Source organism: Diplotaxodon limnothrissa, linkage group LG9 (genome assembly GCF_057381915.1).
Source record: "Diplotaxodon limnothrissa isolate DT_005_m linkage group LG9, D_limnothrissa_male_GT1.1, whole genome shotgun sequence".
NCBI classification, from domain to species: domain Eukaryota; kingdom Metazoa; phylum Chordata; class Actinopteri; order Cichliformes; family Cichlidae; genus Diplotaxodon; species Diplotaxodon limnothrissa.
In genome coordinates this window covers 36,759,605-36,775,449 of record NC_140604.1, presented here as the reverse complement: position 1 = coordinate 36,775,449, position 15,845 = coordinate 36,759,605, and positions in this window count along the sequence as shown.

Genomic DNA, 15,845 nt, shown 5'->3' with positions numbered 1-15,845 from the left:
CTCATCAGCTGCTGCCTCGCCTGGTCCGGCCTCCGCTTCTGCTTCAGCCTCGCCTGGTCCGGCCTCCGCTTCTGCTTCAGCCTCGCCTGGTCCGGCCTCCGCATCCTCATCAGCCTCGCCTGGTCCGGCCTCCGCATCCTCATCATCCTCATCAGCCTCGCCTGGTCCGGCCTCCGCATCCTCGTCATCCTCATCAGCCTCGTCTGGTCCGGCCTCAGCTTCCTCATCATCCTCATCAGCCTCGTCTGGTCCGGCCTCAGCTTCCTCGTCATCCTCATCAGCCTCGTCTGGTCCAGCCTCAGCTTCCTCGTCATCCTCATCAGCCTCGTCTGGTCCAGCCTCAGCTTCCGCCTCGTCTGGTCCAGCCTCAGCTTCCGCCTCGCCTGGGGCTGCAGGGGCCACGCAGCCTTCAGGTCCCCTACTACCACCTCCACATCTTCGGTCATCTGCCAGGCCGCTTGTTGGGCATCTCCGCCACCGTGGACGCCCTCCTGAACGCCCTCCTGAACGCCGCCACTGCCTTCCGCGTGGCCGGCCTCCGGACTTGTTTCCACGCCACCGTTGCCGTCCGCACGGTCGGCCCCCAGAACTGTTTCCACGCCGCCGTTGCCGTCCGCACGGTCGGCCCCCAGAACTGTTTCCACGCCGCCGTTGCCGTCCGCACGGTCGGCCCCAGAACTGTTTCCACGCCGCCGTTGCCGTCCGCACAGTCGGCCCCCAGAACTGTTTCCACGCCACTGCCTACTGCGTGGCCGGCATCCAGACCTGCCCCGTTGCCATTCGCATGGTCGGCCTCCTGAACTTGACCATCTGGGCCTTTTTGGACTCTGTCCCTCCGTCCTGGGCCCCCTCCGCCCGCCCTGGTCGGGTTGTTTTCTGTTTTGTTTTGGTCCATTTTTTCGTTTCTGCTGGGCTGTCTGGTGCCAGCCCTTGAGGGGGGGGTACTGTCATGGTCCTGGGTCGGTGACCCAGCGCTTTTAGTTTGTTATCATTTTCTAGATGATGATTGTTTAAGTTCTGTGTTATTTTCGATCTGCCTCTGAGTCTGCGTCTGAATCTGTCTGTTTAGTTCAATGTCTTGTCTGGTTCCATGTATCTGAGTTTCCTGTTTTATTGTGAAGGTCCGTGTCGTATGTGAGTGTGTTCAGTTTACGTTTCCCCTGTCCCGTCAGCCCAGATTCCTCCCAGCTGTGTTGCCCTCCTGTCTCTCATCCCCTGATTACTGGTGTGTGTATTTAAGCCCTGTGTGTTCTCCTGCCTGTTGCCGGTTCGTCTGTGTAACTCCGCATCAGTCTGTGTTCCTCGGTGTCCTGCTCGTCTCTCTGCCTCTCTTCCCTTTTTTGTTTCATCTCAGGTTTGTCATTTAGCTTTCCCAGTTCAGGTCTTTAGTTTTGTCTTCCCTCTTGCCTGTTTTGCCTTCTCACCACTGTGTAAATAAACTCACCGGCATCTCATCCACTGCCTGCATCTTGGGTCCTTCTTCTAACTCCTCACGGCTCGCCTCGGCAGCCGTGACAGTTGAAACATATAAGTGATGAAGCGTTGACTAAATTGCTAATGTTGTTTAATAAGGTCTGGAAAGTAGGGCATCTCCCACATCGATAGAAAGAAGCGCTAATTATACCAATAAAGAAACCAGGGAAAGACCACAGTGATCCTGGAAATTATAGGCCCATTGCTCTGACTTCCAATATGTGTAAACCAATGGAAAGGATGGTGAATGAGAGATTGGTACAATTTTTAGAGTCAAGAAATATATTAGCACTCTATCAGAGTGGTTTTCATAGAGGAAGAGGGATGATGGATCCTGTCTTATGTTTGGAAGATGATATCAGGAAAGCGCAAGTTAATAAAGAGGTGGTAGTTGCTGTCTTCTTTGATCTAAAAAAGGCATATGATATGCTTTGGAGAGAGGGTCTACTGATTAAGTTACATGAAGCGGGGATAGGAGGAAGTATGTTTAATTGGGTATTGGACTTTTTATGTGACAGAACAATTCAAGTTAAAATAGGGTCACATGTTTCTGAGCCGTGTGGAACAGAAAATGGAAAATGAAAATGGAACTCCTCAGGGAAGTGTGGTTAGCCCAACGGTTTTCTCACTTATGATCAATGACATTTTTAAAGGTGTGTCTGATAGTTGTGGTAAATCACTTTTTGCTGACGATGGAGCATTATGGGTGAGGGAGATGAATGTTGACCATCTTGTCAAGAATCTTCAAGAGGGGATACAGTGGGGCAAAAAAGTATTTAGTCAGCCACCGATTGTGCAAGTTCCCCCACCTAAAATGATGACAGAGGTCAGTAATTTGCACCAGAGGTACACTTCAACTGTGAGAGACAGAATGTGAAAAAAAAAATCCATGAATTCACATGGTAGGATTTGTAAAGAATTTATTCGTAAATTAGGGTGGAAAATAAGTATTTGGTCACCTCAAACAAGGAAAATCTCTGGCTCTCACAGACCTGTAACGTCTTCTGTAAGAAGCTTTTCTGTCCCCCACTCGTTACCTGTATGAATGGCACCTGTTTGAACTCATCATCTGTATAAAAGACACCTGTCCACAGCCTCAAACAGTCAGACTCCAAACTCCGCCATGGCCAAGACCAAAGAGCTTTCGAAGGACACCAGGAAAAGTATTGTAGACCTGCACCAGACTGGGAAGAGTGAATCTACAATAGGCAAGCAGCTTGGTGTGAAAAAATCAACTGTGGGAGCAATCATCAGAAAATGGAAGACATACAAGACCACTGATAATCTCCCTCGATCTGGGGCTCCACGCAAGATCTCATCCCGTGGGGTCAAAATGATCATGAGAACGGTGAGCAAAGATCCCAGAACCACACGGGGGGACCTGGTGAATGACCTGCAGAGAGCTGGGACCAAAGTAACAAAGGTCACCATCAGTAACACACTACAACGGCAGGGAATCAAATCCCGCACTGTCAGACGTGTTCCGCTGCTGAAGCCAGTGCATGTCCAGGCCCGTCTGAAGTTTGCCAGAGAGCACATGGATGATACAGCAGAGGATTGGGAGAATGTCATGTGGTCAGATGAAACCAAAGTAGAACTTTTTGGTATAAACTCAACTCGTCGTGTTTGGAGGAAGAAGAATACTGAGTTGCATCCCAAGAACACCATACCTACTGTGAAGCATGGGGGTGGAAACATCATGCTATGGGGCTGTTTTTCTGCCAAGGGGACAGGACGACTGATCCGTGTTAAGGACAGAATGAATGGGGCCATGTATCGTGAGATTTTGAGCCAAAACCTCCTTCCATCAGTGAGAACTTTGAAGATGAAACGAGGCTGGGTCTTCCAACATGACAATGATCCAAAACACACTGCCCGGGCAACAAAGGAGTGGCTCCGTAAGAAGCATTTGAAAGTCCTGGAGTGGCCTAGCCAGTCTCCAGACCTCAACCCCATAGAAAATCTGTGGCGGGAGTTGAAAGTTACAAAGTTACAAGGTTATGTTACAAAGTACTGAGTTGTATTTTTGTTATTGACCAAATACTTATTTTCCACCCTGATTTACGAATAAATTCTTTACAAATCCTACCATGTGGATTCATGGATTTTTTTTTCACATTCTGTTTCTCACAGTTGAAGTGTACCTCTGGTGCAAATTACTGACCTCTGTCATCATTTTAGGTGGGGGAACTTGCACAATCGGTGGCTGACTAAATACTGTTTTGCCCCACTGTAGGTAAAGTAGAAAAGTGGGGTGGAGAATGGGGTTTTAAATTTTCTGTTGAGAAAACTAAAGTAATGTTTTTCACAAATAAGAAAATTGGGGGAAATAAATGGTTATACTTGTATGGGAAAGAGTTAGACAGGGTGGATTGTTTTCGTTTTTTGGGTGTGGTTTTTGACAAGAGATTAACTTGGAAAAATCACATAGAGCATGTTGTGGGGGAAAGTAAAAAGGTTCTTAATGTGTTGAGGTGTTTAGCAGGACTGGCATGGGGTGCTAATTTTGATGCACTTAAAAGTATTTATCTCACGTTAATTCAATCACGATTAGATTATGGGTGTGTGGTATATGGATCAGCGGCTAAAACTTCCTTAAAGAAGCTGGACGTATTCCAAGCTCGAGCACTGAGACTTTGCCTAGGGGCAGTTAAAACAACACCAATATGTGCTCTACAAGTGGAATCAGGAGAAATGCCACTGTATATTAGAAGGCAACAGCTGATGGTTAATTATTGGATAAATTTGAAAGCTCATGACGAAAACCATCCATCAAAAGTGTTAGGGAATTGTTGGGAAAGAGGAAAAGTTTTAAAAAATAGTTTTGGGTGGATTGGGGATGATACAGTGGGTGGGTACAGTTTCCTCTGCGGTGGGGTAGGGTGGGCTGCCCTGGGTCCTGTGGGGCTTGGTAGTGCTGCTGCCGTAGGCCCCGGTCTGGATGGACCTGAGCTCCCTTGCCTTGGTAGGTACCAGAGGACGGGGGTGCCTACTGGGGTCAGCGGGGGAGCTGGCCCTAGGGAGGGGCATCTTCCCCTCCCTCCTTTTCCTCCCCATCCCCGGCTACCTCCCTCTTCCCGCTCCACCACACTCACCCACACCGGTAGGGCCTTGGGGTGCGGGTGTGTCACCAGGGTGCAGGGGAGACATTCCCCCCCTCTGTCCCCTTCTGGCCACCTGTGCTTCAATTTTATCTCACAACTTAGACATCCACATTACTTACACTCTCATAACACACACATATATATAGGGCCTTGAGGGTGGGCACGTTAACGGCGTCCAGTGGACGGTCTGTGTAAACCTACCTCTGGCGCCGGTGCCCACCTCTCAATTTTAAATACATGTAGACATTGAAGGTTCTCGGGAGGGGCCGTGCTAACACCTGATGCTCTCTGGCAGCAGCACCATGCTCTCCCTTGTTTTAAATGCACTTTAGAACAACACGCAGCAACACTACACATGAGCGGGAGGAGGGAGGTATGGGGTCTTCACACACCCCCATTCTCTGCTAGCCATCGGGGCGGGGGGGCTGGGAGGAGATGTTGGCTGTCCGATTGGCCTCCCTGCTGCTGCGTAGCCTGGGGCGGTCTGCTTGCCTCCACCCCGGGGGAAAGGGTAACATCTCCTGGGTCTAGGTGCCGTTTCCCCCTCCAGGGGTGAGGGTACCTGGACCCGGGGTATAGAGTATGTTTGGGGAGTGTGATTGTGTGTACATGTCCATTTATGTCAATCCTTACGTTGGGTGAGTGCTGAGTGTTTGTATATGTGTGCATGAGGGTGGGAATGCATGTTTGTGTCTGTGTGTGCCTGTTTGTCTGCGTCTATATGTCAGGTCGGGTCTTAGACTCCACCTCTCTGGGAACTCCCAGGCCCTCCAAAGTGTGGAGGCCTATCTCCCCTCACCACACTCCCTGCCGGTGACTGATGCCCTCAGGGATCGGTGCATTGGTGGTTCTTGGTGTCCGGGGCTGGGTGCTCAGGTATGTACCAGCTCACTCCCGGTGGCTACTTGGCGGGGCCTGGCGCCTGTTGCTCGGTCAGGCCTCCTCCGGGGTGTGGGGGGCCCTCAGGCCTCCGGCCTCTGGGCCTGCGGCTTGGTTCACTCTGGCACAGCTGGCTGCCGGCAGAGCCGGCGGGCACGCCAGTGCAGCCCCCTCTAGCTTCTGCTCGGTGTCTACTGGGTGACGCCTCGTCTGGGGATCCTCAGCCCTTCCCATGAAGGTGGCACGGATGCCCCTCCGGTGGTCCTCCTTGGGCTCTCGCACTCTGGGGCCTCTGGATGTCTGGGGCCTGGATCTCCTCCATGCCTGCTTCATGTCCTGGGGGACGGGGCTATGGCTCTCTACATCCTCTTGCAGACCATTACATGTGGAAACCATTTGAATACAAGCGCGCTGATCCACACAGGTGTGCACACGCGTGTTCACTGCTCGTAGACTTAAATTACACCTTTCTTGGCTGCTACTTCAAAGCACATTGTGCGATGTCTGTCCTGCGTGCTGCACAACAACATTGAATATTTAGTATTTACTGCTGTTTACACTTAGCTAGATTAATGCGATGGTGTTGTTTAGTATGTTACTTTGTTTTTTTTTTTGCTTGTTTTCTATTCTTTCGCGCTAAACAGGTGATCGAGAAGATTTATTTTATTTTATTTTATTTTTTTCCCCCTTTCTCACTGTCCCTCTCCCCTTCTGTTTTTCTTTTCCTTCCTCTTTCTTTCTCCCTTTCCTATCCCTCACTCATGTCTGTCCCGTCTGTAACAACTGAAAATAAAATAAAATAAAAAATAAAAACAAAGGTCGATCAAATAGACCAATACGGCAATGCCACGATGATCCATTTGGCAAAATAAATCCATTGGGTATCGTTGTTGGTCTTCAGACAACAATTCTGATGGCTAAAGAACGAAATGGGACAGGCAAAAAAAAAAACAAAAAGGATTGGGGATGATAGAGCGAGAGCTTTTAAAGTGTATGACAAAGACTTCAGTCAGACAGTGTTGTGGCCTTTACGACCCATATGGACATTGAAATGCATTAAAGTAGACAGATCATTAACATATACTAAGGAGAGGAAATTGACCACAGATACTTGTCAAAAAATTTATAACAGATTGGAGAGCAAATACAGTGACTTTTTACGGTTGTATACAGGTGGGTCAAAAGATCCTAAGACTGAAGCAACTAGTGTAGCAGTGGTGATTCCAGAGTTAAATATCAAGATTGCAAAAAGAACGTCAAATCGTCTGGGTATACAGTGGGGCAAAAAAGTATTTAGTCAGCCACCGATTGTGCAAGTTCCCCCACTTAAAATGATGACAGAGGTCAGTAATTTGCACCAGAGGTACACTTCAACTGTGAGAGACAGAATGTGAAAAAGAAAATCCATGAATTCACATGGTAGGATTTGTAAAGAATTTATTCGTAAATCAGGGTGGAAAATAAGTATAAATAAATAAAGCGCTTTACATATCCAGTCATCCACCCATTCACACACACATTCACACACTGGTGATGGCAAGCTACATTGTAGCCACAGCCACCCTGGGGCGCACTGACAGAGGCGAGGCTGCTGGACACTGGCGCCACCGGGCCCTCTGACCACCACCAGTAGGCAACGGGTGAAGTGTCTTGCCCAAGGACACAACGACCGAGACTGTCCGAGCCGGGGCTCGAACCGGCAACCTTCCGATTACAAGGCGAACTCCCAACTCTTGAGCCATGATCGCCCCGTGGGGCCATGTATCGTGAGATTTTGAGCCAAAACCTCCTTCCATCAGTGAGAACTTTGAAGATGAAACGAGGCTGGGTCTTCCAACATGACAATGATCCAAAACACATCGCCCGGGCAACAAAGGAGTGGCTCCGTAAGAAGCATTTGAAAGCCCTGGAGTGGCCTAGCCAGTCTCCAGACCTCAACCCCATAGAAAATCTGTGGCGGGAGTTGAAAGTCCGTGTTGCTCGGCGACAGCCCCAAAACATCACTGCTCTCGAGAAGATCTCCCCTTATGAAGATGCCCCTTGTTGTCCCGGGTCATTTACTTATTTTTCTCCTCATCAGCTGGATAGGCTGTCCACCCTAGACCAGTTCTTAACCCAGGTTTCTGATTGGCTTTCTAGCAATTACCTTGTTTTAAACATGAACAAGACAGAGACCATGATCATAGCTCCTCCTGATCTCTCTCTCTCTCTCTCTCTCTCTCTCTATATATATATATATATATATATATATATATATATATATATATATATATATATAGGCTGTGTAAAGATGTACAGGGACATCTGTGCCGAGTATAACCTGGAAGTCCCGAGGTCAAAATGGGAGATGCCCCCAAGGGTGGTGGAGAATGACCGAGCTAAGATCCTGTGGGACTTCCAGATACAGACGGACAAAATGGTGGTGGCTAACCAACCGGACATAGTGGTGGTAGACAAACAGAAGAAGACAGCCGTAGTGATCGATGTAGCGGTTCCGAATGACAGCAATATCAGGAAGAAGGAACACGAGAAGCTGGAGAAATACCAAGGGCTCAGAGAAGAGCTCGAGAGGATGTGGAGGGTGAAGGTAACGGTGGTCCCCGTGGTAATCGGAGCACTAGGTGCGGTGACTCCCAAGCTAGGCGAGTGGCTCCAGCAGATCCCGGGAATAACATCGGAGATCTCTGTCCAGAAGAGCGCAGTCCTGGGAACAGCTAAGATACTGCGCAGGACCCTCAAGCTCCCAGGCCTCTGGTAGAGGACCCGAGCTTGAAGGATAAACCGCCCGCAGGGGCGTGCTGGGTGTTTGTTTTTTTTATATATTTGACTCATCTTTGGGCCTTGACTCACACGTAAAATCTCTGTCTCGTTCATGTTTCTATCATTTAAGGAAAATATCTAAACTGCGACATATGGTCTCCTCAGCTGAACTGGAAAAAATTGTCCATGCATTTGTGTCATCACGTTTAGATTATTGTAATTCCCTGTTTACCAGCTTGGATAAATCATCTCTCTCTCACCTCCAAGCTATACAAAACGCAGCAGCCAGACTAACTCGCTCTAGCAAGCGAGCTCACATCACTCCTATTTTATGTTCTTTACATTGGCTCCCAATAGAGTTTAGAATTCATTTTAAAATTATTGTTTTAACATATAGAGCACTAAATGGCCCCAGATTATTTATCCAAGCTTCTCACAAAATACTCTGCTGCTCGTTGTCTCCGCTCACAGACTCAGAGTTTGTTGGTTTTTCCCCGAACGCGACTGAAGATGAAAGGGGGCGGAGCCTTTCAGTCTGTGGCACCAAGGCTGTGGACCAGTCTACCTCTACAACTACGTTTGGTTGACTCTGTTGAATCCTCTAAAAAGCAGTTAAAAACTTTACTGTTTAAACAAGCCTTCGGTTGACCAACGCTTTTTACATTTTTAATTTACATTTAACTTCTATATTGTGTATATTGTGCATTTTGCTATTTATCGTACTGTTTATTTTAATCTTTGTGTGCAGCGCTTTGTGACTACCTGTCTATGAAAAGCGCTTAATAAATAAACTTTACTTACTTACTTACTAATGTTTTTAATACTTCGTAAAAAAACCTGTGTTGGTGATGACAGCTTCAAGACGCCTCCTGTATGGAGAAATGAGTCTCATGCAGTGCTCAGGTGGGATTTTGGTCCCTTCTTCAAACCCTGAAGGTTCTGTGGACCCCATCTATGACCTCTGACCTTTAGGGTTTCATAAGGATTCAGGTGACTGGCTGACTCTAGCAGCTTTATTTTCTTTCTTGGAAACGAACTACGAGTTTCCTTGGCTGTGTGTTGGGGATCATTGTCGCCCTGAAGGGTCCCCCCCTCGTTTCATTGTTTTGTCAAGATGCAGGATGGCGGTGCAGTGATTCGGACGGTTGCCTTACAGGTCCTCACTTTGACTCCATCACCTGGTTGGGGCCTTCCATTGTGTAGTTTGCATTTTACCTATTGTAGCCAACCTTTACATGCAGGAAGTGGAAGGAAGTGCTATTCCTGGTTTTGTTGTTGCCTAGTGATCTTCATTTTTCCTCCCTTTGTATTTTTCTTAGCCTGTGTTCAGTCTCTGTTCCTGTCCTGGTCCCATGTCTCATGCCTAGTGACCCTTGTCTCTGTGTTGCCTCTTTTACTGAGTCTGTTATGTCGTAGTGTTTAGCCTGTGTGAAGTATGTGTGTGTGTGTCGTATTTCCTGTTTTACTTTGATAGTCTCATGTGTTATGTCAGTGTGTCTAGTTTTGCGTCCCCTTGTCTTGTTATGCCTAATTATTCCCAGCTTTGTTTCCCTCCTGTCTCCCATTCCCTGATTACTCCAGTGTGTATTTAAGCCCTGTGTTTTCCTTGCTTTATGTCGTGTTGTACCCTCTCCGTGCTGCGTTTTCTCCCTTCGTGTTCCTGGCAAAATTCTAGTTCATAGTTCCTGGTGTGTTTTCCTGGTTCGTGTTTCTCAGTTTTTAGTTTCTTGAGTCCAGTTGGGTTTTCTTGTTCCATGTTCGAGGTTTTGTTTTGGCCAAGTTTCCTTCTGATGACGTTTTACGTTCATCCCTCTGTGTCCTGTATTTGGTTCCAATCTCCTGCCATGCAGCACAACATGACAGAGCCCTGGCCACTTCCACTCCCCTGTCTGTCATTGGCAGTAATCAACAAGGCTACATTTATGCCCGGTTTGGCCATCTCTCTTTCACCAGTTCGTCAGCTACCTATGCTTTTTCTCATCGTTCAACTCACCAGCAGTTTACAGTCTCGTGCTGGGTTCTTCACCACTGTGTCCTCGCCTCGCCATCTCACCAAAGGAATCTGAATATCCATTGTCCCACCGGCCTGTCCCCCCTGCCCGCCGCCTGTTCAGGAGTCCCACCACCTCAGGTTGAAAAAACACTGACCATTGCTCACCAGTCGGCTGCTTATTCTTCCAGCTCTCACCCACCTCGAACCTGTAACTGTAACTCAGCCCATATTCCACCATCCTAGGTTCAGTTCCCTTTCCTGTCCACTAATCTCTCTGCAGAGCAGTTGCCCCAGTGAATCTATGTTCTGAGCCCAGTGTAGTTTTTTCCCCTCACCAGTAACCTGCCTCCAGCGTTTCCCTAATCCCTGTGCTTCCCACGTTATTCTTGTTAAGATCACAGTACTCAGCCTGTGACTAAATAAAACCTGTGAATCTGATCATTGTCTCTATGTGGTATCTGCATTTGGGACCATCTCTCATGCCAGCCTTGTGACAGGAAGCTCACACACACAGACCAGTACCTCTGTGACTCCCACCACCACACAGACGTGGAGTACCCTACAACACTGGGCAGAAAACGTTCCCTCTAAGCCAGAAGGGAAAGAAAAGGAACACACACACATTCAGAAAGCTCTTTAAACATGAGGTTATCCTAATAAGCCTTCACCAAATCAGCAAAGATGAACAGGAAAGAAGGTCAGACACCAACTAGGAGAATCAGAATGAGTCTTTGCTCAGTCTGTGACAGGGTTTAACTTCAAGAGTTGAAAATGTTTTTGATACAGAATTACTGTTACAAGATGAGCCTGGCTATCTAAAATGTGAAAGTGCCATATAACATGAATTCATTCATTTATAGCATTTATTATAAATGCTATAATTTGTTCTGACCAGCCATCCAGCTGCCTTGTTGAAATAAGAAAGGAAAGTTAACCACTTTTTTCTGTTTTTATACCAGTTTGGTTGATTTTCATTGTTACTTGTTATTGCTGGTGTGTATATTTCCTGTTCTGGATCCCCAGCATCCATTACTCATTTTCCCTCGCTCCGTCTGATTTAATCTGTAATTAAAGGATGCTTGCTGTTTCTGTTGGACCTTCTGTTCCCTTTGTCACGGCCTGCGCTGGCAGACAAACCATGAAAAACGGAAATGTGCCCTAGGTAAATGACACCAAACATAAACCTAAAATGGGGAAACTGGAAAGTAAGCATGAAAATCCTAAACATGGAAACCTGGCAACAACACAATACCTGGAAGCGTGACACCCTTGAAACATGGCGTGAACATGACGGATGACCTGACAAAGAATGAATGAAAACTCACAGACAGACAGGAGCTGATCAGGGGAAGTGGAAACACATGGGCTGATGCAGATGAACATGACGCCACAGGGGAAGCAAAACTAAACACACTGAACATGGAACACAAGACCTTCAAAATAAAACAGGAAACATGGAGCGACGTAAACTGGGATGTGCGAGTTTGACACAAGAGACAGAGAGAGGGGGTGAGAGAGAGGGAAACTTAATCACAGGGGTCACGAAAGAGAGGGAATGAGACGTGACGGACTGAAGAAACATACATGGACACATGTGACAGACAGGGGAGACATGTAAACAGGAAGGGGACACGAGACACCTGGATCAGACAACATGGGAGCAAATATAACTAAACGTACAGCCAAAGCAAAGAATAACTTAAAACTAACAGAAAACTAAAACATTCCAAACACAAAGAAATCGCAAAAAGACTATAAACTCAGACCCAGCACCCTGACACACTCCTTAACACTAGAAAACACTTAAAAATCATATCAAATAAGATAAGATAGATCTTTATTGTCACTGTTACCAGAACAATGAAACACAGTTTGGTATGTCTCTGTTAGTAGCTGTAGATTTTTACATTCAACATTCTTCGGAAAGGAGAATGAGATCAATAAAGATAAAAAGAAGTTTAAGAGGTAATGCACACGTTATATACAGAAAGAAAATATATAAATATATCCACAGGAACAGTGTAAGGAGTAGGATCAGTGCAGTATAAGGTGTGATTGGTGGTATTGCACACTGAGTAACAGGCAGGAACGCTACTTGTATTATATTGTAATGAGTACTGTTTATAAATAAATACTGTAATGAAAACTGTTTGTAGATAAGTATAGTGCCCATGAGTGTTAGCAGCACAGTTAACCTTTAGTCAGGGTGGAGGTGGGGCGTGTTTGACAGCCTGTAGGTAGAAGCTTCTGTTGAGTCTGTTTGTCTTTGACCTGATGGACCTGTAGTGTTTACCAGAGGGGAGGGGGAAAGTGAGTGTCCAGGTTGGAGGGGTCCTTGATGATGATGCTGGCTTTCTGCAGAAGTCTGCCAGTATAAATGTCTCTGAGGGGGGCTAGTGAGGTGCCAATAACCGCTCTGCTGCCCTCACCACCTACTGCAGTTTCCTCTTCTCCTCCACAGTGCAGCAGTTGAACCAGAGTAGCAGCAGTAGGTCAGAAGGCTCTCGATGGTGGAGCGGTAGAAGTTCATTAGCAGTCTCTGGGAGTAATTGAAGCAGCTTCCTGAGGAAGTACATCCTCTCTTATGCTTTTCCTACCTGGTGGGAAATGTTTGTGGACCAGGTAAGGTCGGCCGAGGTTGCGACTCTGAGAAACTTAAAGCTTTCTACCTCCTCTCCATCAATGCAGAGGGTGGAGCGCTCAGATCGCCTTGTTCCCTGTGGGACGCCTATGTTCAGAAAGAGGGTGGAGGAGGTGTGCTCTCCCATCCTGAGGTTTTGTCTCTCAGGAAGTCCGGTATCCAGGTGCACAGTGAGCTGCTGAGTCCTATACTGCTTAGTTTTGTAATCATTTTGTGGGGTTGGACTGTATTGAAGGCAGGGCTGAAGTCCACAAACAGCATTCTCACATATGTGTTACTAACAGTTACTACATGTAACTGTTAAATTAAACCTACATCATCTAATCTAAAAAAAAAAAGAAAAGCTGAACTGAGCAGAGAGTCCAGACTGTGGAGAGCTAATAGGAGCAAATAAATACAGAAAGTTTTAGGCCTGAGGAGCAGAGCTGAGGCTGCAGAGCCAGTGAAGCGGAAACATGTTCGCATGTGTTGGTTATTATGCGGTTTCCATAATCAGCATCTGCATCTCTGACAGCCCTGATGCTCGAATTCTAAGAAGCATAGCATCTTATCAGTTTGTGTTCAGACGTTGTGCGTGCAGCAGTTTCTATTTTAAACAGGTTGCTACAGCTGCCACCACAGCGACACAGTGCTTTTACTCTCACACTTTAGACTCAAGAAGTCTTTGGCTTTTGTATAGTGTTACCCCACCTGAAACAAAATACTGTTTCTCACCAGCCTCTACAGTGCAAAAAGCAATACAGTTTAAAAAGAATAAGTTTAAACAGAAAAGGTTTAAAAAGAGCAGTAAAAGAGGCAGTAATGAATTGCAACAATAGTTATGGATAAATAAATAGCATAAAATTTAAGTTCTAAAACGAACTCATGTCACATTCATTCGGGTAGATAGCAGCAGTCCTGTCACGGAAGGGGATGGTTAAATTAGGTAGTGTGGAGTGTATTGTATGTGTGTGTGTGTGTGTGTGTGTGTGTGTGTGTGTGTGTGTGTGTGTGTGTGTGTGTGTGTGTGTGTAGATAGGGGCAACAAAGTCCGCTTGTTGATTATACAGTGTAGCTGTGTGAATGGCTGTGTAGGTGGAGAGGGGGCACAGTCCATTTATCAGTCTCACAAAGAACCAGCATCCTGGAGGTTCTGCAGCTGATGCTCCTGTACCACCTGTAAGACGGCAGGAGTGAGAACAGGTCATGAGAGGGGTGGTGGGGGTCTCTGATGATGGAGATAGCTCTGCGTATGCAGTGCTGTTTGTAGATCTCCTCCAGTGATGAGAGAGGGGCACCAGCAATCCTCCTGGCAGTCTTAACAATCCTATTAAGTTGACACTTCTTGTAGGACTTGCAGCTGCCAAACCATGCTGTAAAACTTTGTGTCAGGATGTTTTCAATGGTGCCTCTGTAGAAATTTGTGAGGTGAAGTGTGGAGAGTCCTGTTTTTCTAAGTCTCCTGAGGGAGTGGAGACGCTTTTGTGCTTTTTTGATAACTGCTGTGGTGTTAATGGAGAAGGACAGGTCATCAGCAAGGTGTACACCCAGGAACGTAACACTGCTGACCCTCTTCACAGCAGCATCATCTATGGTGAGGTCTTGGTGGTGATCTCTGCCAGCCTTCCTGAAATCGATCACCATCTCTTTTATTTTGTCCACGTTGATGATGAGATTGTGGGATCTGCACCACACTCCAAGCTGCTCCACGTCCATTCTATAGGCAGACTCGTCGTTGTCAGTGATGAGACCAATCACAGTTGTGTCGTTGGCAAACTTCACAATGTGGTTAGTGCTGAATGTGGCCGTACAGTCATGTGTAAGCAGGCTGAACAGCAGCGGGCTCAGGACACACCCCTGAGGAGAGCCTGTGCTCTCTAAGACAGTCTTTAATGTTTGGCTGCCCACCTTGACTGTCTGTTGCCGCTTTGTCAAGAAGCTGAAAACCCAGTTGCAGGTTGCCGGTTCCACACCTAATAGCATCAGCTTTTCAACCAATGATCGTGTTAAAAGCTGAGCTAAAGTTGATGAAAAGACTTCTGACATAGGTGTTTTTCCTCTCCAGGTGTGGCAGCATAACGTGGACTATGGTGGAGATAGCATCCTCTGTAGATCGGTTGGTTCTGTATGTGAACTGAAGGGTCTGTTGGGAGACTGTTCGTGATGTTCTTCAAGACCAGCCGCTCGAAGCATTTACTCACAAGAAGGCAGTTTATTGGCGACACTTTTAACTCACAAGTTAGGTTAACTTTAACAATCTGCAGTTAGTTTGTGAGAGGACAGATTCATGACACACTGATTAGATGAGCTTCAGGCAAACAAATTCCCAGCATTACTTCATCTCATTGCTTAAAAATGATCTACGATCAGAAATAGAGACTCAGGACCTTCTGTGAAGGTCCCGAGTCCCGAGGTTCATGCTGTTTTGGCTTCAATACTTATGGAGAAATCGCCTCGGAGTTGTCATACAGATTACTTTATTCAGTACATAAGGATCAGCGCATCCACGTAACTGTCAACTGCTAAGCTAGCACACGCACATACAGCCGGCGTACCTGTGTACTCAGGTAATTTCAAAATAAGAGTTTGAACATTACACATGCGAGGTAAGGATCCAAAAGAAAACTCAGTTCACTCACCTTTTTACAAGACTTTGTTTACACAGACGTGAGAGCTATGGTGTACCACAAGATCCTGTATTGGGACCCAGAGTTTTTGCCACAGTTGCCCCCAGACTCTGGAACTCTCTCCTTCTGAGCTTGACATCTGTGGACTCAGTGGTCTTTGGTTATCAATCAACCAAAGACCCAGACAGACTTTTAATTCTTTGTAAGCCTGATACATAGCCTTGTCGACCCCAGCTGTAAAACTCAGAAACCAGTCTTACTTGTTATCATCTATCGTCCACCTGGGCCTTACACAGAGTTTCTGTCTGATTTCTCAGACTTTATATCTGATTTAGTTCTGAGCTCAGACAAAATCATTATTGTGGGTGATTTTAACATCCATGTAGATG